Source organism: Lethenteron reissneri, chromosome 44 (genome assembly GCF_015708825.2).
Source record: "Lethenteron reissneri isolate LAM-NWPU_2019-01 chromosome 44, ASM1570882v1, whole genome shotgun sequence".
Lineage (NCBI taxonomy): Eukaryota > Metazoa > Chordata > Hyperoartia > Petromyzontiformes > Petromyzontidae > Lethenteron > Lethenteron reissneri.
In genome coordinates this window covers 6,686,234-6,710,547 of record NC_083822.1, presented here as the reverse complement: position 1 = coordinate 6,710,547, position 24,314 = coordinate 6,686,234, and the positions used below count along the sequence as shown (strand labels likewise).

The 24,314-nt window shown below is 47.0% G+C and overlaps 1 protein-coding gene across 3 annotated transcripts in view; it reads right to left on the bottom strand.

The window, feature by feature from the left end:
- LOC133353515 (complement C1q tumor necrosis factor-related protein 1-like) overlaps window positions 1–3,971 on the bottom strand; it is a 30,744-nt gene extending 26,773 nt beyond the window's left edge. For 2 of the 3 annotated variants that reach the window (XM_061569817.1, XM_061569816.1), the window contains exon 1: window positions 3,483–3,971. The gene's annotated coding sequence lies outside the window, so the exon portion shown is untranslated. The remainder of the gene's footprint in view (window positions 1–3,482) is intronic. The other variant, XM_061569818.1, reaches the window with a different exon arrangement.
- Between the last annotated feature and the right edge of the window lie 20,343 nt (window positions 3,972–24,314).

Sequence of the window (24,314 nt, the reverse complement as noted above, 5' to 3'; positions counted from 1 at the left end):
CGTTACACTGAAAAATAAACGTCGGTGGGGATGAATTAATGGCAAATGGGGCAAGACTAGTGTAATGCGGGCGTAAACGGCCTCGCGGATATGACGTCACGGGGGGAGGGGTTAGGTCACGTGAGAGAGAGGGGTAAGGTCTTAAGGGAGAAAACCGGAAGAGACAGGGGGAGAGTACGGGAATAGAGACAGGGTGAGGCCACGCAGGGCGGAGAGTGGAGAGTGGCGAGATCGCCACACGGTGAGACTCAGCAACCGTCGGCCAGCGGTGACCGAGCAAAGGAGGAACGAGGAGCAGCGGTGGAGCTGCAGTGAGAGCAGCTGGAGGACTGCACAAGGAAACCTGCAGCGGAGCTGCATCGGAGTGGAGAAAGGCTACGGGAGCGACGGCAGCTGTTGAGCTGCCAAGCGGGGAGGCTCTGAGCGAGGGCCGTGTGGGACAAGTTGTAAAGAACCCGAATAAAGGACAACGGAGCCAGACACAGTGAAAGAGTCCTTTATTACACTAGCGATGGAATGGCGACTTCTGTTGCCTGGCCTTGGACCCTCTGTTCGCTGTCCCTGCCAGTTGTTTGGAGAACTTGACGTACCATGAGCCGGATGGCACTGTGTATTCTCGAGAATGAGTCAAGCAAAGTAAAATCTGAAGGCAAATAAATCATTTTCCGAGGTTGCCGAGAGCTTCCCGCATATCCTCGGCGTTAAAATGTAAAAAAGGACACCACGAGCTGCATGCGAGGTCTCTTGCTTCTGCGGCTCATTGTTTCTCGTAACAGCATCAATCCTCGCGTATTATCTTTGCTCATGAGATGGCTTGGCTAATTAACCCCAAGGTTGCCGTGGCCGTTTTTTCAAACCCTGATAGAGAAAATGGCTTTTCGAAATTGCCAAATAATTCGTTCAAAAGTAATGTCCTACTTTTCAAAAATATTCTGCTCAAAATAATGGAATGTTAATTGAATTTCATTGCATGAGTTTGTTTTTTTGGAATTGTTCATAATCCGCCGCCTCTAATTGACTTCCTGATACGGGAGATTACACACTCTAAGCATGTATCAATATAATGCTCCATTCAGTGGGCAGTGCAATTTTAGATAACACATTCAGCCAACGCATCATTTATAAACGCTACTCGCTCTCATAGGGCTTTCGGCCACTTTTCCTGCCACGCTCTGGTGTGATTGGCCATTATGATTTACCTAGTCTGCCTCATTTTAATATTACTTCGGGGTTTGCAGTTAGTATGGTCACCCACAGAAACTCTATCCAGGCTCAAACATGCTTAGCTTCCAAGTTCTCCCTCTCTCATACGTCTGCATGTTGAACTTCTTTCGCACTGTACGTAGCCAACAGTGCTAATCGGAGGTGCGGGGCGAGAACAACAAACTAAACACAAAATCAGTTCTAAAGTTATTAATTGTTAATCGAAGCGCATAGCTAAAGTGGCTTCCTAATATCGGAAGAAGGAGCGTTCCAAACGGCTGTAGGAGGGCATCTAAAAGCACACGATGCGGTGGCTGGATTTGTTCGATGTCCAGCCATCGCATTTTGCTTGTGTCTCTCTCTCTCTCTTTTGATGTGCGTGTCTTCTTCGAACGCTGGGGAGCCGGAAAAGCTCTCTGTACCAGCGTGGACGGCACCCTCGTGTTCACCTTCTGAAACGCTCGCTCGTCACCGTGGCGTGCGCGACCACCACAACCACCACAACCACGTGAATTTTCTTTCGTGCTGTGCGCGGTTCTTTTAGCGCCACAGCGCGTCGATTTGTAGCGTTTATTTACATTTGTTTGCTGGTGACTTTGTGTTTCATATCCAAATCGCCTGCAGTGCTTTTTGCTGCTGGCGGCAATAAAAGTTGTTTTAAAGTCAAAGTCTCTCTTTTGAATAAACCTTCCTCTGTCTCACCCCGCCCTTCCCCCTGCCCCCTACCCAGAGGTCGCAAACATGTTTTGATTCCTTATCTGTACCCGGCCGCACCAGGGTCGCAAATGGGTACCCGTACCCGGCCGGGTACGGGTACCCGTTCCCCCTACCCGTACCCTACCCGAAATGAGTGACAAACGGTTATTCACCAGTGACTCACGGCCTACCCGTACCCGTACCCGGCCGCACCAGGGTCGCAAACGGCTACCCGTACCCGTACCCGGCCGGGTACGGGTAGCCGGGTATTGGGTAGGGTACGGGTATCGGGTACCCGGTTGCGACCTCTGCCCCTCCCCCCTGCTTGTCTATTCCGCAATGAATGGTGGCGCCTCTAGTGGCCGCATGGGTCACGTGTTACCCTTGACGCAAGATGTGAATCGACAAAATATCGCTCAATCTAGATTTGAAGCTTTCGTGACTGCAGGAATCCATGCTCTTTGGTTTTATCGGTAAAGTCACGTAGGTATAAAATAAATCACGACGTTTCGGGCGCAACACAAGCTTTCCCACCTGATGATAGACGCTTGTGTTACGCCCGAAACGTCGTGATTTATTTTATTTTATGCCTACGTGACTTTACCGATAAAAAACAAAGAGTATAGAATATTGCTCGCTTGTTAATCGATACACGCCTAATACAACTTTCGAACGACAGGCGCTGACATGCTCTTTGATACCGTGTTCTCTGAATTATAAAACGCCTCGGAATGTAAGACGCAGCGTTGAAGTTGTGCCAAGTGTCAAGAAAATGACACTAATCTGGTCACAAGCACACACACATACAATTACTTATTATAAGACGCGCCCCTAACGTTTGCTTTCGAACACAGGAAATACAAATGCGTCTTATAATCCGGAAAATACGGAAATACCAATAAGTCATTGATAAAATTTCGTCAAATATTCCAATGGAGCAGGACCCTCTGGTAAATGAGCTTCCCCTGGATAAACAACATTTCACTTGTAAATCACCAGCTTAAAATTCGCCTTCACTGACGCTTTCAGCATTACGGACACATTTACAAACGTGCAAAGATCCCCTGTAAAGTAAAGTCTACACAGGCAGTGCCGGCAAGTGCCGATCGCGAGCACCTGTGACGGCCGTAACTGCGCACGAGGTGGTGGTGGTGGTGAAGCCTGCACAACGTCCAGTCGTCTTTGTATCCCCAGTGCTGCTACACATATTCAGGCTAAGTTGACCTATGAGAGGCCCAGAACTGGTTTAGATACTCGTAACTGATGTTTTCCGTAAGGTGACAAGCAAACACATTTTACACATACAGACACTCAATACATACACACGAGATGTAGGTAATTGTCATAGTTATAACATAAATACAATTCCGAAAAGCGGGTAATTTCGCCACTAATACTTAACGCCTTGGTGGCTAATTTTTTTTGCCAATTTTCCACAATTACCCACGACAATTCATTTAAAGTTGATTATGTAAATTAGCCCACTCGTATAACAACCACGGATAACAGTTCTACAATTCGCTCCAAATGTGTTTAGGAGCACACACACACACACGTACTTATAATAAACGTAAATGTCTTACCCGCTGAGCGCGCTTAAATGGATTCCATCCGATTTCTATCAATTACCAAAAAAACACACAATTATCGGGACACTATTTAAAATAAGCACTTTCTAGCTGGCCGATTGTAGATAGGGAGAGAAAAAATGAATACGGTTCGGCTGGCTTTGCTACTAATTCACTCCTACCCCACTCTCTCTCCTCATCCAAAACATCTCTCGTTGCTCCTCCCGCGTCGTGTCTCGCCAAAGATCGAGCAGCAAGTCGACCCGACCTCACTGGTTCTGCCGCGGCTGCAACGCGAGGCCCAGCTCCGAAAGCCGTTGGGATGAGAGTTCAAGAGTTTCGCACGTTGGCAGGGCAAATCCGTGCCACCCGGAATTCGCAACTCAGCTTTCAAAATGTTGTGACTTTCTCTAGACTTGCTCTAAACAAAAGCAACCGAAAAAAAACACTCCCAGCTCTCTTCCTCTTCTCGTTTTCCTCCCCCCCCCCTTTGGCTGAAAGTCACATCGGCCCATCTGGAGCACAGAAGGAATGCTGAGGATTTTTTTTTACTTCTGGTACAGTTGTGGGGGAAGAGAAGGAGGGGGAATTTCTGGCCGTGAATGTTGCGGTTGGGGGGAGAGGGCAGACAGAAGTTTATATAAGTCCGCACGTCATGTCCACGTGGCTGGCTGCTTGGAACGTGCACAACCCAGCTTTGTCGATCCACTGCTGGATGAGGGCCTGTACCTACCCACCCCACGCAATGTGTCTGTGTGTGTTTTTGTGCTATGTGGGTTAGTTGTGGCGCGCTGCGGCTACGAACCCGGCGACCCGAGTTCGATTCCCGCTCACAGCCAAAATCAGTGACAATTATCTGAACCGGCCCTGGACCTCCTCTAGGTGGACTTAGCCTCAAATTAGTACCTGCTGCGATGTGTAAATATCGCCACTGGGGAAACAAAGGCGGTAGGGCGTTGTGCTGGCCACCCACCCCCTCATGTACCGAGGCCTTCATAGGTGCTACTCGTTAACAGCACTTGGCCCAACAGTCTGTGAAGGCTATATGGGGGATCTCTGTCTTAGTTGATCGTACGTACTGCGGTTGAGTAAGTGAGGCCCCTCTACAATTGCTTTGGTTTTCAGCTTCAGCTGCATGATGATGATACGAATATCAATTACAGTCCTATTTTCAATCCACCGCTGGATAAAGAACTCTCCACGCCGTGTTGGCCAGAGAGATAGTTTTGACCATACTTCACCACCACGGGTTATTGACGGATTGGTGAGGGGGTGGGTGGGGGGAGGATTATGTAGGGTCTGGGTCAGTGTTCTTCATTGCAAGGCCCGCGGAACACTGGCGGTCCCTGGTGGCCTCTAATGCGGCCCTTAACGTGCGGCCCCCGACAATATAGCCCACCCATGATGCTGTCAAACCCAATGGTTTTAAATGCGTGGCAGCCCCTCAGACGGATGATGTCTTGTCGGCGAAAGTGCCTCACCCTCCTCTGAAAATTAGCGAAAAACGCTGGTCTAGATGTTCTTTTTTTGTTACATCAAGTTTGCTCGACTTTCACGTCAGTAACATCATCGGCAGACTCACGCGGAGTGAGAACCGATGTGGCCCATGGGTCTCTCTCGCGATGCTCACCCGGGTCACCGCGTGACGACATCGCAATGGATCTCTAAACAAAACACGCAGAGCCACGGGGGGGGGGGGGGCACGGCGGAGATCGTGCAGATCACGTGCCACCAGTCACAGCAGTGAAAGACAAATCTCAACAACGTTGTCATCCACCATCATCATCATCATCAAGTCAACGACGTCACCACAGCGTCCTTGCTTAGATGAGCATTGAGGCTCTGCTCATATCCTGTGTACAGCCCTGGGCGAGTGATGTAATGTCCACATTCCCGTGACGGGAGCGAGACTATCCTTAAGGCAACCAAAGTTTACTTCCCCACAGAGAGGTAACAATGTTATCGACCCCCCCCCCCCTCCCAAGGAATTATGTCAAATGTCAGCACATCATTATCAGCCACGATCTATAACTCAAGACATTTCAGCCACTCTCAATCCACTGCTGGATGGAGACCCCCCCCCCCCAACCCCCAATTGCCATATCAGCCATCGAGGGTTTTTATTCACCATATTTCATCCAGCTGGTAAGTGTGGGTTGCTGAAGAGGTGTGGGAGAGTGAGAGATCAGGACTGATATAATTTGCCTCTGGTGCTAGCCGTGGCCAGAAATTGAAATCGGGTCGCCAGGTGAATCGTGAAAAGTGCTAGGCACTGCATAGCGCCCCTCTGTTGTCTGGTCCCTTGCACGGTTGGAAGGACACTGAGAGACAGGCAGAGGGACACCATGCAAATTGTTTCGTAAAGTAAGCGGCCTTTGGTAGGACACATCATGGCTAGAAGGGGTGATGGCCGATGAACAAGAGTGGTGCATACGAGTTAGATTCCTGCCCGTGGAAAGTCAAATCCAAATCGGCCCAGCGTAAAAAACACCCGTTTCACCAATATCCATTGATCAGCGTTGTGATGTATGGTCAAACTACCCACGTGACAAACATAGCATGTGGAGGGCTTCGTGCAGAAATTTATTTGCTAGGGTCTGTAAAATATTATCAGTATTTCCGCTTTGTGAAGTTAAATTCCTTTTGTTTAGCTGGCACTGAGAACTGATGTTTTGCCAAATTTTTAACCGAGTCTATATAGCCATCTTCCATTATAACCTCGGGCATGATAGCCTGTGCCTATAGCCACGAAAGAATGAACCAAGAGTCTGAGTGGTGCCGAGATGTGTACATTTATCGATGAGCATTGATTTTTTACGCTCACAATCTGTACCGTCGGATCGACACGTGTAAGAAGACAGTTTTATAAAGTCACGTGCTGCATGTAAATGACTGTAATCCGTGCAGCCACTAGAGCAGTGGTTCTTAACCTTTTCCTGCAGCCTGCACCCCTTTGGTTCTCAGAAAGGGCATCTCGCACCCCCAGGGGGTGCGTGCACCCCAGGTTAAGAACGACTGCACTATAGGCTGCTACACCCATGACAATGTACCGAATTATCAGCGGAGATCGGCAGGGGGAGGGGGGCATCCATAAACTTATATTGAAGTTACAGACTGTGATGGAGACCCGTAGACTTTTAACATAGCCTTATATAAAGGTACAATCTTACATCGAATCCGGCGACTTACATTGAGCTTACACTTACACAGTTCAAAGTTCAAAGTTAAAAGTTCATTTATTAAGTATAGCCCGGTGAGCCATTCGGCTCTTGAATCGGGTGCAATCCGCAACAAACAAAAAACAAAAACATGAACAAGAAAACATCTTATAGTGACTATGTGTAAACAGAAAATCCAAGAAAAGACAGCAAAATATTGCAGAAAAAATCACTGTACACCAACCCTGTGCAAATATCCCAGTGGGATGCAAGTCAAACAACAACAACCACAAGACAACTTAGATTAAGGCCATCAGTCTAACTCTGTACTACAACAAACAAACATGGCCAAACCAAAAAACTTTTCGAAAATCACCAAAATAAAGCCATAAAAGCAATGAAACAGAACCCAGAGACTTACGTGGAGACCCATATACACACACAAAGAGGCCCATACACTTACATAGGATGTGTAGACTTACACAGAACCTAAAGACGAACGCAGAGACACAATACACAGAACTAACATACGATCCGTATCAGCACAATAAATTCGCAGACTTACATAGAACCCATGGAGCCAAACTTCTGTGTCTGTTTTAAATCAAACATCAAACCCCGGCTCATTATTGAGGAATGCTCAAACCGACCACGTTTTATGAGCAGGGCATGTGCGCCGTGGAAGCGAGCGCAGTAGCCGGACTTATCCGTAATAACCAGCAGTGGGCTGGCCGCGATGCAAATGTCACAATACAATATGATGTAAAAAGTCACGATTTGATGATTATCGCGATTTTCGATTTAAGCTTTCGTGACTGCAGGGATTCATCTTCTTGGTTCTTTCGGTAAAGTCACGTAGAATTTCAGATTCTGTCTTCTCGACAGACCTGTTCTTCACCTGAGGACGGCTGCTTGCGTTGTGGCCGAAACGTCGTGAGAATGATTCTATTATGTTTTATTTTTATTATTTTATTATTTCCATTCTACGTGACTTTACCGATAGAACCAAGAAGATTATCGCGATATCACTTTTTCTGTAACTTTGTTATTGTATTTCGCATCTGTATAGATTGTTTGTGTGTGCTATGCTTCAAGAAATTGCAGGGACTGCCCCTTAACCTTCATGTAGTTTTACAAAGAGGAATTCATTTTTAAAGCGCCACAATGACCCGCGCATGGCGTGGTCCATAGAGTGACGACCGCACAGACAGCTTTATTGAATTTCGGAAAAATATATAATAAATACATCCCAAGCCGGGTTTTTATATATAAAAATGTAGACAACAGCAGTGGATTGACCAAGGGGGACAGTAACATATTCCAGTTGTTCTTGAAGAAGATCTGGCAACTCAATTTTTTTGAGTTAAACAAACAATCACAACGAAAGATTTTACCACCGATGTAAACACAAGTGTGAATTAAAAATGTATTAACCCAAATTGAAAACGAATGTCTTGATAACTGATTTTTATGTTCAGTTTGTCGTCTTCATCCCCCCCTCCCCACCACCTCAGATTAACACGGTTGGCTACATACGGTGCGAAAGAAGTTCAACATACATACACACATCACGGGGCATTTCGCGCAAGAAAGCCACCACAAATATAAAGCCGAATGCCTGTAGAATTATGAGAATGACGAATGGGGATTTTACAAATCTCCACCACTACTAAAGTCATATAGAAGATATTATATTATCGGCTCGTAAAAGAACGTGTCGTCACTCTGACACAGTATTCTCCGATCCCGAGTCCGTCCTTCAGCAACCAGCGTAGTGAAGTATGGTCAAACAACCCCTGCGACTAAATTTCGATTTAAAGCTTTCGTGACTGCAGGGATTCATCTTCTTGGTTCTTTCGGTAAGGTCACGTAGAAGGGAAGTAATACAATAATAAAAATAAAACATAATAAAATAAAATAATTCTCACGACGTTTCCGCTACAACACACCTGAAGACGGCTGCTTGCATTGTAGCCGAAACGTCGTGAGAATTATTTTATTTTATTATGTTTTATTTGTATTATTTTATTACTTCCCTTCTACGTGACCTTACCGAAAGAACCAAGAAGATGAACCCCTGCGACTGACACAGCATGGGCAGGCCTTAATCGAACAGTTAATTGACAAATGGCTGTAAGCTATTATCGTTATTACTATTATTATACATCTTAAAAGTTATTCGAAGAATGCATTACACAACAAACAAACGCCGTATACATCACTCCGAAAATAAGACGCACCCCAAGCATCTTGCCCGGTGTCAATAAAGTTATACAAATTTGGTCACAACAACCACAACAACTGCCGTTCGCCACCAAGTGGCTGTGACGTCCTCACAGCGCTTGTGCCAGGCGAGGTGCATTTTGAGGCCACGTGACGTGTCTAAGGCTCGAGACAGACCCAGGCGTTACGGGTTGACTGATTGAGATTACTGACAAGTTCATCACCTATGCTCCCCACCGTGTGCGCAAGGGGCTGCTAACCCCTCCACCTGGCACTAATTTAACCAAATACCACGATGGAAACACCCAATTTAAGCTCGTGCTTGTGCTGGACCCCTATATAGCTGTTGGGGCAAGTGCTGTTCGCGAGGCTCAGATTATAATCGTCACTGGTGTTGGCCAAACCATCTACACTGCCACTCACAACGACAAAGACAAATACACTCCATAAAGGTTTAACAGACTTTGGGGGCAAGTGCTGTTAGCGAGCACCTATGAAAGCCGGTACGGTACACGGGGGTTGTGGGTAGCCAGCATCATACCCGACCGCCTTTGTCTCCCTAATGACGATGTTTACACACCGCACCAGGTACTCATTTGAGGCTGAGTCGACCTAGGGGAGGCCCAGGACCTGTTCAGATAACCATCACTGGTATTTGCCGTGAGCTGGAATCGAACTTGGACCGCCGGGTTCGTAGCGCAGCGCGCTGACTGCTACACTACCGCTCCCCACACACACACACAGAGGCACGCACACCTAAGGGTTTTAAGCTGCATCCCTAACTTCCGCTTTCAAATACAAATGGAGAAAAGAGCATCATAATATGGAGAATACGGTATAATTTTTCATTTAATTCTGCATAACATTTTAATTCTTCATGACAATGTCCAGCCATCTGTCAATCCAGAAGGCCTTTAACCCAGCAGTAGATTGACAAAATGGCTTGGGTACAAGTAGGATTAGCATGGTACCGAGCATCGCTCTGCGATATCAATTAACATTTAGATCAAGTTAATTCATTACGCTATTTGCATTCCAGAAACCCGTTGGCTCCCCGTGTCTTGGTTCGGTCCATGTGATACGCAACTCGACTCTGAGTCTGTTTCGCATAGCGAATTCAATAGATTGGGAAGGTGAGGGAGGTCTCTTGATCAATAACAATAACCCTGAGACAATCTCAAGAGATGATGGTTATCAGGGCCGAAGCACACGGCAGTTCAACACCACACAGCATGTGACCGGGCATCTCGAGATCCAATATTGAAACTAACTCACGAGGTTCACAATCCGACATTACAAAACATTTAAGATGTATATTATCTTATTTTAAATCTGTAGAGCGCCTTTACTCAAGGTTCTTAAAATAGTTTTACAGACGGTGACAGAGTAGAATGATTTTAGATGGTGGGGGCGTGCAAGTGCTGTGGAATAAGTGACCGCTCTCGATAGAGGGTGCTTAGAGATCACACTGGAGTAGGGGGAGGGGGGAATGGGTGGAGGGGCGAGAGGAGATAAGAGGAACAGAATGGGCAATGGGGAAGAGGTGAGGCATGCTTTACACACAACTCATGCCTCTCAATGTAATCGATCCAAGCAGAGAACACGTGGATTAAAGAACACACGCAGGTCAAATACCCAATCTATACATCTAAATCAGCTCAAGCTTACCGTAAATCACGTGACTTATGTGTGGCGACCCGAAATTTGAATTCCCCTTCTAGCTCCTTCCTTCCTTCTCTCTCCCTCCCTCTCTCCCTAATCACCCTCTCATCTCGACATCCTGGCCCGGTCATTCCTTCCCTCCCGCCCCTGCTCCCCTTCCTGCCTGGTGCTCATCATTCTCTCTCTCTCTCTTTCCGCTGCTCATCTTGAGCCGTGCCCTCCCCTATTGTCCGTCTTGGGGAACTCCCGTCCCGGCATCCATCCACTTCACCGCTCTGCTTGCCCCTCTCTCTGCTGTCCTTTTGCTCAACTGACTCGGCTCCACTTCCCGTGGCGTGGTGCCAGGGGCACGACACGTCATTGTAAGTTTTGAGGAGCAAATTGCAAAGTTCTGAATCCGAGTCATCTTTAGTCGCCCACTGTTTTAGTCAACCTCGACGTCTCGTAGGATGGTGGTGGATAGTCTGCTGGTCCTATTGATGTGCCCAAAGGACTGCAGTTGTCGTCGGTGGCTACGAGTCAATCTGTTTGTCCTGATTGGATGGTAAGGGTGGTCCGTATTATAATTGCCGATGAGAGAATATATGCTGATCAAATGCACAACTTCCCCTGTTAAGCAGGATAAGTGGGCTTGGGCAGGACAACTCGTGGCTAGAATGGCTGACGGTCGATGGTCAAGGATAGTGAAGGAACAGAAGGCGCCGATAGAGGCCGTCCGCCTATGAGCGATGGAGCGATGAAATCAGCTCGTCTTCAGGTCATGTTAGTATGTTGAACTTCTTTCGCACCGTACGTAGCCAGACGCGCTAATCGGAAGTGCGGGGGAAGGACAACACACTAAGGGTGGCGTCAACTCGAGGAGGCCTTCATCCAGCAGTGGATTGACCATGGCTCACGGTGACAAAGTTTGCAACGCACGGTCCTTTGAACAGATGCCGTTTGTCAGAGCCAATGATACCCCGTTCGTAAAAAAATATACAAACTCAGTGGCTACCACTTAATGCGTTGTGTCAGGATTGCTATTATTATTCCCGCATGAAGATTGCGAAAGCTGTCACAATTTGTCACCGTCATATCGCCTTTGGGCTTCGTGAGAATGCCTTGAATCCGAATGTTCCGGACACTGAGTGGTGAGAAAACGTAATAAAATTGTTTTCTTTTTTAAATTGGCCAAGTTACAATAACTGTAATTGGTGTACCACTGAAATTGTTTCGTTTACCCTTTCGATACCATGGCAACAGCCAACAAGTTATACGAGCATCTTAATTGGTTGTAATTTTAACCTGATTGATGGCACGTTTAATGGTTCACGATGTTTATGCGTCTTTACTTTTAAGCGCACGAGAATCCATGAGCCGTTATGGATGTGTGCTGTTAGGACGTGTTTAATTTGTAGTGTATACGGCAAGGATGCGCTGTAATGATGAATGCCGTTCATGGTCTTTAACGATGCATTTTAATTTGATGAAATAGAGCGTGTTTGTGATAGCCACTGCTGGAGGAAGGACTTCCACTCGAGGGAAGACTAGAGAGAGAACCTATTTGATCTCCTGTTCCACACTGGTCAGACGTCTTCGAAGAGGTGGGTTACCCACACTTTACCTCACTACACGGGACCTGACGATTGACTGCGGTCTAACCTCTTCTTGGTTCTTTCGGTAAAGTCACGTAGAAGGGAAGTAATAAAACAATAAAAATAAAACATAATAAAATAATTCTCACGACGTTTCGGCCACAACGCAATCAGCCGTCCTCAGGTGGAGAACAGGTCCGTCAAGTAGACAGTCTGAAAGAACCAAGAAGATGAATCCCTGCAGTTACGAAAGCTTTAAATCGAAATTTAATGTGGTCTAACCAATTATAATTCTGGGCAGGCGGATGGCGGAGGCATTTTCTACATCGCGGTGGGGTAAAGCGTGGGTACTGCGATCTCTTCCAAATAAGTTTGACCAGCGTGGGGCCAAACTACCCTCTGAGTGGAGGCCCATCCGCCAGTAGCGGCGTGAGCGAGTCATTTTGCCAGGTTGCTGCGGGAGTGGCGATGCCCTGCCGCTATGCCACCCGGGCGGATCAATTACCGAGAAGGCCAAGTGGGAAACTCGTGCTGGAAGTGGTGCAACACAGCGTGGGTGGAAGATGTCACCGCAACGGCTAATTTGGGCGGTGACCTGGTGGCAGGTTTCTCGGGCGGTAGCAGCCTTGTCGCTTGTCGCAGTGGTTTTTGCGGTTAGAACCCCGAGGATGCCCCGGTTAATACTGCGGGGGTATGAACCCCCCCCCCCCCCCCCCCAAAAAAAAAAAAATGAGGTGCGTCGTTCGCTTCGCTGTTAATGTTTAAAGATGCTGTGACATTGCCAGTGTCAAATTTGCAGAAATTTACAAAGTTACTTAATGGGGGCAAACACGACTGAACTATGCCCGTCACTAAAACATAGCTCGTGTGAAACTTGGTCAAAAGTTAAGTGATTTGTTGCTCAGATGAGCATTAAACCATTTGTGCTCAATTCCTGTTTGCAGCCCTGACCCAGTGGTAAGAATTCCACATTCTATGTTGGGCGGGCGAGTTATTTCCAAATGACCACTACCATTAACTCGCCTATAAAGTGGAACCTATATCATAATACGTGGAGGGATTATGGTCTGAGTCAACTCCAACCAAGATTTGAACTTGCAGGCTTCCAATTGCATGCTTTGCTCGCTCTACTGCCGAGCCACTTGCCCGGTATAGCATTGTGCTACACAACCATATTATTATGTGAAGCTTTTGTGACTGCAGTAATCCATACTCTTTGGTTCTTTCGGTAAAGTCACGTAGGTAGAAGAAGAAAACAAAATGATCACGATGTTGCGATCGAAACGTCGTGATCAATTTTTTTTTCTACCTACGTGACTTTACCGAAATAACCAAATAGTATACATATTACTATTATTGTGAATCTGGCTGCAGAGGGGTGGGTAGGTGGGCTGGGTAGGGGGGTGAGTAGGGGGGTTGGCAGGGGAGGTTGGGTAGCGGAGGAGGACAGGACACATGGAAGGCTCAGGCGATGGAGTGGATTTATCGTGAGTTTAACATTTTCACATCGGAAATATTTCCCTGGAATCGTCAGTGTTGCGGATGAAGCCCGTGATTGATTCGAACACAGGATCTCAGCAGTACCAGCTCAGTGCTTTTGACATGCGGGGCCAGATTAAGTTTGAGGGGGGCCCAGGCCTGTACAGTTTTGGGGGGCTGCTCTTTGTACATTGAGTTCCTTCCTTTGACTGTTTCATAACAACACCAAGGCCTGATAGCAAACATTCCACGGCTATATGTATCCTCTATTTCAATGCTAAGGTATTAAATGTGATATACGAATTACAAAGCTCGATCAAAGTTAAAGCAAACAAAACTATTTAAATGTTGTTGCGTAACTAGTAGTAATTCACACACCGCATTGTCTATGCATCATCATTTGGACCATTATTGACATGCAATTATGCATACGTGTATATTTACTGGAGGGCCACTTACAATCAGAGGTCCTGGGTGCAGATATATTTTGGGGTCTCAGGGGGGGGTTGGCAATGTGGGTGATTGCCAGACATCCTCCCTTGAGATGTCGAAAATTGGTATTTCATTAATATTTACAATGGGAAAACACACGATGCAATGTGTTTTATATTTTGACGTAGTTATTCACGTGAGGTCCCTTTTTAAAAATATCTAAATATCTCCGCCCCCCCTAGGAGGTTTCTAGATCCGCCTGTTGTTGCAGCCCCTGAAGCTTTGGCGTTAATGCGAGCCCGCCGTGTGTACGTTAAACTTCATTCGCACTCTACGTAGCCGACCGTGCTAATCGGAGATGCGGGAGAAGGACACCAAACTAAACACAAAAAGCAGTTCTAAAGAAATGTATTTTAAAATCTAGAAGTGTATAGCTCCAGTGGCTTCCTAATGTCGGAAGAGCATTCCAGACGGCCGCAGCTCATCTGAAAGCGCGCGTTGCAGTGACCGTCTATGTTCCATGGTCAGCCAAAAGCCGCTTCTGTGAGAACGACGGGAGTGTTTTTTTTTTCCTGACGCAGTGTTAGCCCTCTGAGCCGCCTGGTCACGTGGACACACAACGGAATAGCAGTTTGAAGGACTTCGGTCCCCGGAGTGAAGAAGTGCAAGCGATTTTGCAATCTTCGCAGCACCCAGCCAAGGTCAAAGGCACACCCGCGATCGACGTGTTCCGACTCACGAATTTCCCGTCTCTCACGGCCTCACAGCTGTCGCTCCCCGCAGGAGGAATAAGTCAGCAAGAAGACGATGGCCGAGTTACATTAAATCACTCGCGATTGTGGCAGGGCACCCGCCAGCACCTTTGAGAGATGCGTATGAACGAACCGTTATGTGTTTTGAAATAGTTGTTGGGTTTTTTTTTTTTTTGGGGGGGGGGGTTACTCCCGCTCACCCCTCAATCACAGAAGTACCACGCGGCCTCCCTCTGTGTTTGCACGCAAATGACACGTGTACACAGGGGAGTCTGGCAAAAGTGAACGTGTCGAGGCTTGGCATGAGCTTATGAGAGCAGTGGTTGTTTTTTTAATTCACTGTTCACAATGACTTGGAAATGTTTGAACCATGTTCCAAAAGTGAATTCTAACTTTGGGGGAATTATCTCACACATTGTACAATCGGATTACAACATCGCACCGGGGTTGCATTGACGTTTCGAAACGAAGGTTCTTGATAAGCTGTGGGATTCCCAACTGAGCGTGACTGTGATTCTGGAATGTGTTTAATTATTACTACTCATATACAACGCATCGTCAATCCCGCGGCGCAGGAAGACCTCCCCGTGGGAGGTTACTTCACCATACTTCACTGATCAATGTGGGTTGAAGGATCGACGCAGAACTCGGTCTGATACGAATCGCCGCTGATGTTAATTGTGGTCGGACTCCTTTCGGCCAATCACTTTCTCATTCCCCACGTCGCCACTGTGTCAGTCGTGCGTGAGACTGGTGCGACCGTACTTCACCACGCTGGTCGGTGTGGGTTGATGAAGGGAGAGAGCCCAGTATCGGTTCAGATGCAACTCACCGCTTCTGGTTCGCCGTGGTGCGGAATCGAACTCGGATCGGTAGGTGTATAGGCCAGTGCCCTAACTGCTGCGCCACGGCTCTTACTTAGTGGTTATTATGAATATAGTTATGCTTAATTATGCAGTAAACCTTCATCAGAGTCTCATCAAATCTTGATTTGAGTCTAATTACTCTTTTTCACCAGGGCTATGCTAAGTTTTTTACAGAATGGGGGCGATGTTTCCTGCTGTGCAAAATCGAAATGTAATAATTTGCGGGTATTTTTCTACTTGTCAAGTTTCGACCATGACGTCGGCGCACAATGGCGTACTCTTGCGAATGGCGTCAAGGGATATATATAAATAAATAAATGAGTGAATGACCGACAGACATCAGCAATCACCACGTGGTTAGACGTTGCATCACATGCAATGAAAAACCATCCCATTTTCAGCCGATGAGCTCCTCGACTTTCTAGGACAGCGGTCGGGAACCTGTGGCTCGCGAGCCATATATGGCTCTTCCGGTGACGGCATATGGCTCCCAGACAATTTAGAGTTGGAAAAAATAAAATAAAAAATCCGTTTGGAACTGATTTTAAAATACTTGTGATATTACTTAATAACACCGTGTCATTTTAAAGTAAACAGAAATTAGTTTTGAAGATAAATTGCATGGGTCACGCCTGCACGAAGCTCAACCTCGCCACGTCGTACGAACCAGACTACAAGGCCATCAGCAAAACCATGCAGCACCAGAAGTCGCATTAAAAGTAAGACGTATTTAATTTATTACACGTTAAAATACTATGTGGCTCTCAATGAAATATATTTAGAAATATTTGGCTTTTATGGCTCTCCCAGTCAAAAAGGTTCCTGACCCCTGTTCTAGGAGGTAGAAATGAAATGTCTCCTTCATACATCTGTATTCCCAAGTAAAAAATTAAAATGTTTTTTACATAACCTATACTCTTTGGTTTTTTCGGCAAAGTCAAGCAACTAAATTAAATCACAACTAAATTAAATTGTGATTTAATTTATTTGTTTTCATTTATTTTATTTTTTACCTACGTGACTTTGCCGAAAAACCCAAAGAGTATGAATCCTTGCTGTCACGAAAGCTTCAAATCTAGAATTTACATAACCTGTCGACCCTATGGCCTGCTGCGAGTGCACAACTTCAGCAGCATACTTTAATATTTTAGTGGAGAGACAGATATATGAAAGAAATAAGTAATATTCCACTTGAGCGATTACTATTATTATTATTTTCTTTCAAGTATCCCTTTATAATTGTGCGTTGACCTAGAACCCGTGTCTAAGTCAGAGAGAGAGGGTCCTTGCCCATAGCATTCGGCAGTTCTTCAGCATTGATTCGAGCAAGCCTGACTGCTGATGAGACACTGGATGTCCAAAAACTGGCCTTGTGTGCCTTGCTCGTCTTGAAACTATTCCCCTGAATTGAGGCACTCTCGGAAGGCCTTGTGGTTGATGGGACGCGCAAAAAGGACGTTGATATGTTGACTGCATTATGTAATGTCATCCACAACGACGCTAATGGTTAGAGACGGAGGCAACAACTGACTTTGGGGGGCCTTGGGTTTTTGTTGCCAGCCACTCACCATTGGCCCTTGCCGCTCGAGTTCATTTCACGTCACTGAATGTGGCCTATTGTGACCACAGCACTTCAAAATCAACGGTCGGACAGAACAGGACATCTCTCCTCCTCTATGCACAGTAGCCTTGAGCCGTTAGGCGAGTGAGTGCGGCAATGTTGAGTGCGTTATTGAACTGAATGCGCGGGGTGTCCCAAATTGAGTGCAGCGGGTTGAACAGTCTTTTTTTTACGCAACCGCCAAGATTTCCGCATACGGCCAAACCACCCCGCACCTCCGATTAGCACAGTTGGCTACGTACTGGTGCGAAAGATTATCGGCATACGTACGTACGTACCCCGAGAGCGCCCGTTCTCGTCAGATCTCGGAAGCTAAGCGGGGTGATTGAGCCTGGACCGTGCTCGGATGGGCGATGATCACGCACAGCAGGTTGATATAGGCCGCTGGCGGGGCTACGTGGTGGGCAGCAGATGGCAGTGCAGCACACAAAGATACAGATTGTTGTACAGTCCTACACTCTCATGGCTATGCTCTCTTCACCTGCACAGACAAGTGAGGTGACATATAGTCGAACAAATCGTAGATGCAAAATTTACGTTTTGGTTTATATGATGCGAATAAAAACGCCAAACCTCAGACCACTTAACTTTGCATTGCCCCAAATATACTGTGGATTTGAAGGCGCTGGATGGGTGAGCGGGTGAGCGAGTGGGTGGTATAATGAGTGGGTGTATCTGCAGTTCACCAACTCTGAGACAAAGCAATTTAACGGCTAAATCACCGTCAGAAATCATCACCGTGATTTTTGGCCAAAATATTGTGTGTGGGGGGGGGGTCTCTTGGCCATGCCTCCCCATATTGGGGGTTTCCGGACCCCCATGGTACGCACAGCGGCCGTGCCCCCTTGGGCGACTGGCTATCACCACACACAGGAGCTTGATGGATGATTCCAAGGCTCAAGAGTCAGTGGCAGAACCGCCCATCAACTAGGCTATCGACACTCATGAATGGAGCAAGAAGGAGCGGAGACAGATTTGGGGAAGAAGGAGAAGACAGCAGATCTTGAAGGCAGCGAGGCATTGAGGCACCACGAGTAAATGAGCCCCAACGGTTGCGAAGACCACGGCATCGAAGCACACATTGTCTGGTACATATACATTTAAAATTCAACACATGGAAAAACAAATACTCATAAATTTCTGAGCCGGTGGGGTAGATTCCACATTTCTATGACGTGGGCAAGCGTATCCATAGGAAAACGACCGCTCACTTTTCAACAAGGTGGAAGTCATCTTATCGACCCTGGATATCTGATGGGCTGAGTCAAATCCCGGCCAGGACTTCAACTCACAAACTTCCAAGTGCGAGCCATTGAGTCGATTACCACTGAGCCACCTGGCAGTGAGTGTGTACATCGCCACCCATCCCATGCAGAGTGCATGGCAGGAGTACGCGGTACGTACGATAGGTGAGAGAGGGGGACAAAGTGCTGGCAGCGGCGGTCACACCGCGGCAAATCCTCACCGTCCCCCCGAGCGCACCGCATCTTCGCGAGCACACTCCAGCGGAGGGAATTTCAACGTAGGTTTTCGTGACACAAAATCAACTCGTGAGTAGATTTCAGCAGTAGTTTTTGTTGTTGTCCTTGCCCCGCACCCCCTATTGGCACGGTTGGCTACGTGCGATGCGAAAAAAGTTCAGCAAACATAGGTACATTTCAGGCTGCCGCTAGCTTCCTCTCTGTGTGGGTGAGACGATGCATCTGGGTGGCTGTTTGACTGTGGGGTGGTGTATGAAGATAAAGGCGCAGGCTTGTATTTACTTGCTCATGGCAACTTACAACCCTTCCAACCACAACATTTGCACCAGGGCATATTGTTAACACTGACCACAGGGCATTAGCATGTATTCATGCAAGACTACGGCATGGTGCTATACAGGGCACACAACAACATCAACTACAACAGTCACAACGCTGGACAAAACAGATCTGAAGTTCCAATTCTTATTTGTAACTGGCCCTTCGTTGAATTAACACTGACCAAAGTTAGCTCAACATTGACCACTGCGGTCATTATCGTTAATCGTTTAAACTGTCCTTAGACGCTCTATCTGGATGCATTTTACCCCAGGTTACCCGCAAAGGAGACGTTAGCCTCAAAAGGCTCTCATCCGGTTTTAACTAAAGGACCTGAATGCGTATTGTGGATTTATTGACAAGCGACACATTTACGTGTCTGTCTCGCCCGTGCGCGTGCGTTGTGCCACTTATGAACTACGCGTGGAGCTGCCTCTCGTAGGACTACCACCGGAGCTTTAGCGGCCGCAGTGAAGTGTGTGGTTTACCTTTCATTGGCGGTTTCAAGATCAATATCGACGTCATCACGGCCCAGGTCGATGGCGCCACCGAACACCCTCGCCAACGAGTTCTGCCCTCCGCCAGATCCCTCAGCTGCTGCGTGCCAATAAACACCACAGTGACCTCCGAGTTGTGCCCTCGATGTTGCCCTCCGATTTGCACGGTCGGCTACGTACGGTGCGAACGAAGTTCAACAAGCATGCTTACAGTATACTCTTAGGTTTTTTCGGTAAAGTCACGTTGGTAAAAATAATAAAAATAATAGAAATAATACATGTATTATTTTGTTTCTGTTATTATTTCTATTATTTTATACATTTATTATTTTATTTCTATTATTATTATTATTATTTTTTATTATTATTTTTTTACCTAAGTGACTTTACAAAAAAAAAACGAATGAATCCTTGCAGTCACGAAAGCTTCAAATCTAGAATGCATACAGTATGTATGTAGTGTAATAGCGCCCTCTGTTGTCCAGCAACGGCAACTGCGGTGGACGAGGAGGACACACGCCGGTGAGCACTGACGCGGGTGTTTGTCGGCAGGGCGGAGGAACTGGGGCAAGGGTCACAGAGACCATGTCTGGAAGTCCCTGGAACCCGCTAGTGGGTTCGAGTAGGATAAAAGCAGCGGAGAGCGAGAGCTCGTGGCTGCTGGTTCTAGGAAGTGGACTCGTCTCGTCGTCACTGTCGTCTTCGCCGCCTTCGTCGCTGCCGTCTTCACGAGATAATTGCATGGCAGAATAGTTGTTGGCTGTCTCGGTCGATACGCCGACAGTGTAACACGGTCAGGGTTGTGTCTAGGGTAGGCTATTCGACTTGGGAGATGCGAGGGCGAACCTGAGAGTGTCAAATAAAGAAAGTGTCTCAATAATCCTGTTGACACGACACATACATCCCACCGTCTATCGGCGCTTAGGACTTAAAACCTATTGGGTAAGGCTACGTTGTTGTCACTAAGGTTACGAAAATTGTGAAGTTAAACAAATTCTAGATTTGAAGATTTCGTGACTGCAAGGATTTATACTCTTAGGTTTTTTCGGTAAAGTCACGTAGGTAAAAAAGAATACAATTAAAATAATAATAAACGAAAATAAATCTATTAAATCACGACGTTTCGGGGGCAGCACAAGCCTCCTTCATCAGGTATGCATGTTTTACACCTGATGAAGGAGGCCTGTATTGCCTCCGAAACGTGATTTAATTGATTTATTTTCATTTCTTATTATTTACATTTTATTATTATTTTTACCTACGTGACTTTACCGTAAAAACCTAAGAGTAAGTTCAACGAAGTCGGTGCACATTTGGAAAGAGCTGTGGAAATGTAGTCACTTGGGCGCTTCCTCTATTTCCTTTCAACAGCGTCGCAAGTAACCTGTATCGGTAGATGGAGGCATTGCCTCCACCGAATTATTCGCTGACTTTTACGCGAATATTTTTTTACGTTTATATTCTATTTCAGTAGGAGCCCGGCACAGAGCAAAAACCGCGATTACCTGCGAATTATTACTGCTTTTTTTCCGCGCACATGAACCGGGAATTTTGTTTAAAACGACCGTGCCAAAAACGTAGCCTTTCAGGCGGCTCCTCACTCGTGTGGGGGTCTCTCTAAAACCCAGAGATGTCTACGAACATCAGCAGGCGCATGATTACGGAATCGATCGCAACAGCGGGGAACTTTGCCGTTGCGTTGGACAGCAACCCACACGCATTGGACAACACCGATATTCGCCGTTCCACCGATGTTGTGAGAGCCTGTCTTGATGAGGCAGTTGCAAGAATTGGTGAATGCACATCACCACCTAGTGGCTTGCTCCAGGACTAAACAAATTATTTGGTGAAGCTACGTTGGCAGTGGTGTTGCACAAGCGATGTACAACAATAACAAAAAAACTCGACACGGTCGTCAATAACACCGTGGCATTAGAGGTAAAAATATATATAATAGGCGACGTTTCAAGCAATTACCCTTAATTGCATAGGGGACTGTTCCATGGGTTGTATGATTGTACAGTGCCGTACAGGACTTGTTTTTGGAAGCTGCAGTATTTGGAAATTCTTATCTCTGAGCCGCACCCGTCGCCTCACCCACACAGCCTCTGGCTTCTCACAAGCAGATAAAACTCAAAACATCAAACAGATGGCAGCGTTTCATAACACAGGACTCAATGCACTATTTAGCGTAAAGACGGTGAATGTGTCTGAATCTCAATAAATAAATAAACTCTAACTCAACACAAGTGCAATGTCCAATCCTTGTGAACTCTATCCCTCTGGACTCTTGGACTCTCTGTGCGTTACTAAGAAAGGCCACTGCCCGAAACGCTAGACAATTTTACTTTTAAGGCCACAGTTTTGAATAACGCTTAATATCAACACTCGTATAATGTACGTGCACATCACTTTATGATTCAGAATATGCATTTATACTGGAGGAATATGTATTCATACTGGAGGATTCAACTGCTGGATGAGCGCCTCCCCACGCCGCAGTGTCAAGTCCCGCTGGGCAGTTTGGCCAAACTTCACCAACCCCGGCCCAGAGTGGACGTTGGTTAAGGTGGAAGGTGGACCCAGGGAATGCTTCGGGAATCGCGCGCCACTGATGTGAGCCGTGTGCGAGAGTCCAATGAACGCGGTGTTCTTCATTGCAAGGCCCCGCGGGGCCACTGGCGGTCCCCTGGTGGCCCTTAGTGCGGCCCCTTACGTGCGGTTCCCACCTGATAATACACAAATGATCCGCATGGCGGTACCCCGGGGTTCCAAATAATACAAAATGGTCGAGGCAATTACATATTTTATTTCTGGGACACTATTTTTTCCAGGGATGTACTTCACTCCGTGACTGGGGTACCAATAAATTAGAAATCAGTGCTACTCCGCGATGTCGAAACGCAGCGAGGACGATTGAGCTGAAATCCTGAACGCTCGCGGTACGCACCGTAGGGGTGCATCGTAGCGCACAGCTCGTCCAGATGAGTCGATTGCCGCATCGCCGACCATCAACAGACTAAAAGTGACTGCATCACGGACATAATTTATGCGAGAGCCGGGGTACTATGGTAGCCCGGGGTACCGCCATAAGGTTCAAATTGTGACAACACCCCCATCATCATCATCATCGAACTGTCAAACGCGCAATGGTTTCAAATGGCGTGGCGGCCCTCAAACACCGACGATGTCTTATCGGCGTAAGTGCCCACCCCCCTCTGAAAATGAGTGAAGAACACTGAATCAATGTCTCAATTAATTCACAACCTCCCTCAACCCCCAACATGATCCTGCCATGTTGTGGGCTACGTACAAATGTAGCGTTTAACTTCGCCTCTCATAAATAGGCACGATGCACAGAGCATCCATTATGCGTCTTTTCGGTGTGCCGGTCACGTTGGGGGCGTTGACCATACTTCTTCACCAGGCCCGGTCAGTGCGGGTTAGTGAAGGGAAAACATTATGTCTCGCCTATCTATATATATGTACCACCGTGTGTTGAACGTCTTCCCCACAGTACGCAGGGCGACACAGCCTCTTGGATTCGCCCTGTCAGGGGGCACCCACCGAGGAGACGGAGCGATAATTAAATCAGCTCACGTGCAGGTGCCGGATGGATGATTGTGGTGGCAACTTGAGGAACCCTTCATCCAGCAGTCGATTGATCGTGGCTGACGACGAAACGTAACATGGTGAAATTTATATTGCAGTGTACACAAGCGCCGTGACCGCTTTTATCCGGCACTGGCACGAAGGGCCGTCGATATGAGAAGAACATAAATCTGGCCATTAGCCAGTCCAATACGGCGAATCGTGGCCCCGTAATTTATTCGTGGAAACAAATGTTTGGTGAATTCCCAATTTTTCTCACCACCGCGTTTCGACGAGGCTACACAGCCGCTCGACTCGCGCTTGCAAAACTTAACACGTCACCAACTTGCAACAATTTCACCATCGTGAGCCACGCTCTATCTAATGCTCGATGAAGGCATGCCCCTCTCGGCCCCGCGATGCCACACTTAAGCTATCTAATCTCACTCCTGCACGTGAATTTAACTCATCGTTGGAGTCGTGTCAGGCTATGCGTTCCCTCCTTTGGCTGACAGGCCGTCGTCACCAGTCTGACCCATCGGCCAGCCAACCCTTCCAGCGCTGTCTCCTGCCTATTAAGCCCACTTGATAGGGGGATGTTAACTACCTCGCCTGGTGTCCAGGCTGACGTGGGTTTGATCTCGGCCCTGACACCTGGATATTTTGAGTTTACGTGTCTCTCTCCCAGTGGTGGCGTAGATTGTTCACCAGTTTTCTCCCTCCACATTTGGAATCAACAACACGTGTTTAGAGAGCATTTGACTGCTATAAATTTCCACACGATGAGCCACTTCGTTGAGCTTTCAGTTTTGGCCGGGTCGCTTCTCAAAAAGAACTATACGGCTCAGTGGGCCTTACCTGGTAATATATTATAAAAAAACACTAATTTAGTTTTGTTTTAAAAAGAACAGATATTGCTCTTTCCCAAGCGCTGGTAGAAGGGACTGGCACTCGAGGCAGCTGCAGTGTTTGGTCCAATCTTCTGATAAACACGTGCTTGGGAGTCCCCACACTTTACCCCACTACACGCAAACACTGTGGACCCATTTACAGTGCACTGCTGCGTGGCAGTGTAAGAAAGCTGCGTCGTTGTTTAATTGTCATCGCTGGGAGATCGGAATTGAACCGGTGAGTTCTCTGCGCCTAACCTGAACACCGCTTGTATTAACAGTTCATAATGTATCACGATTTCA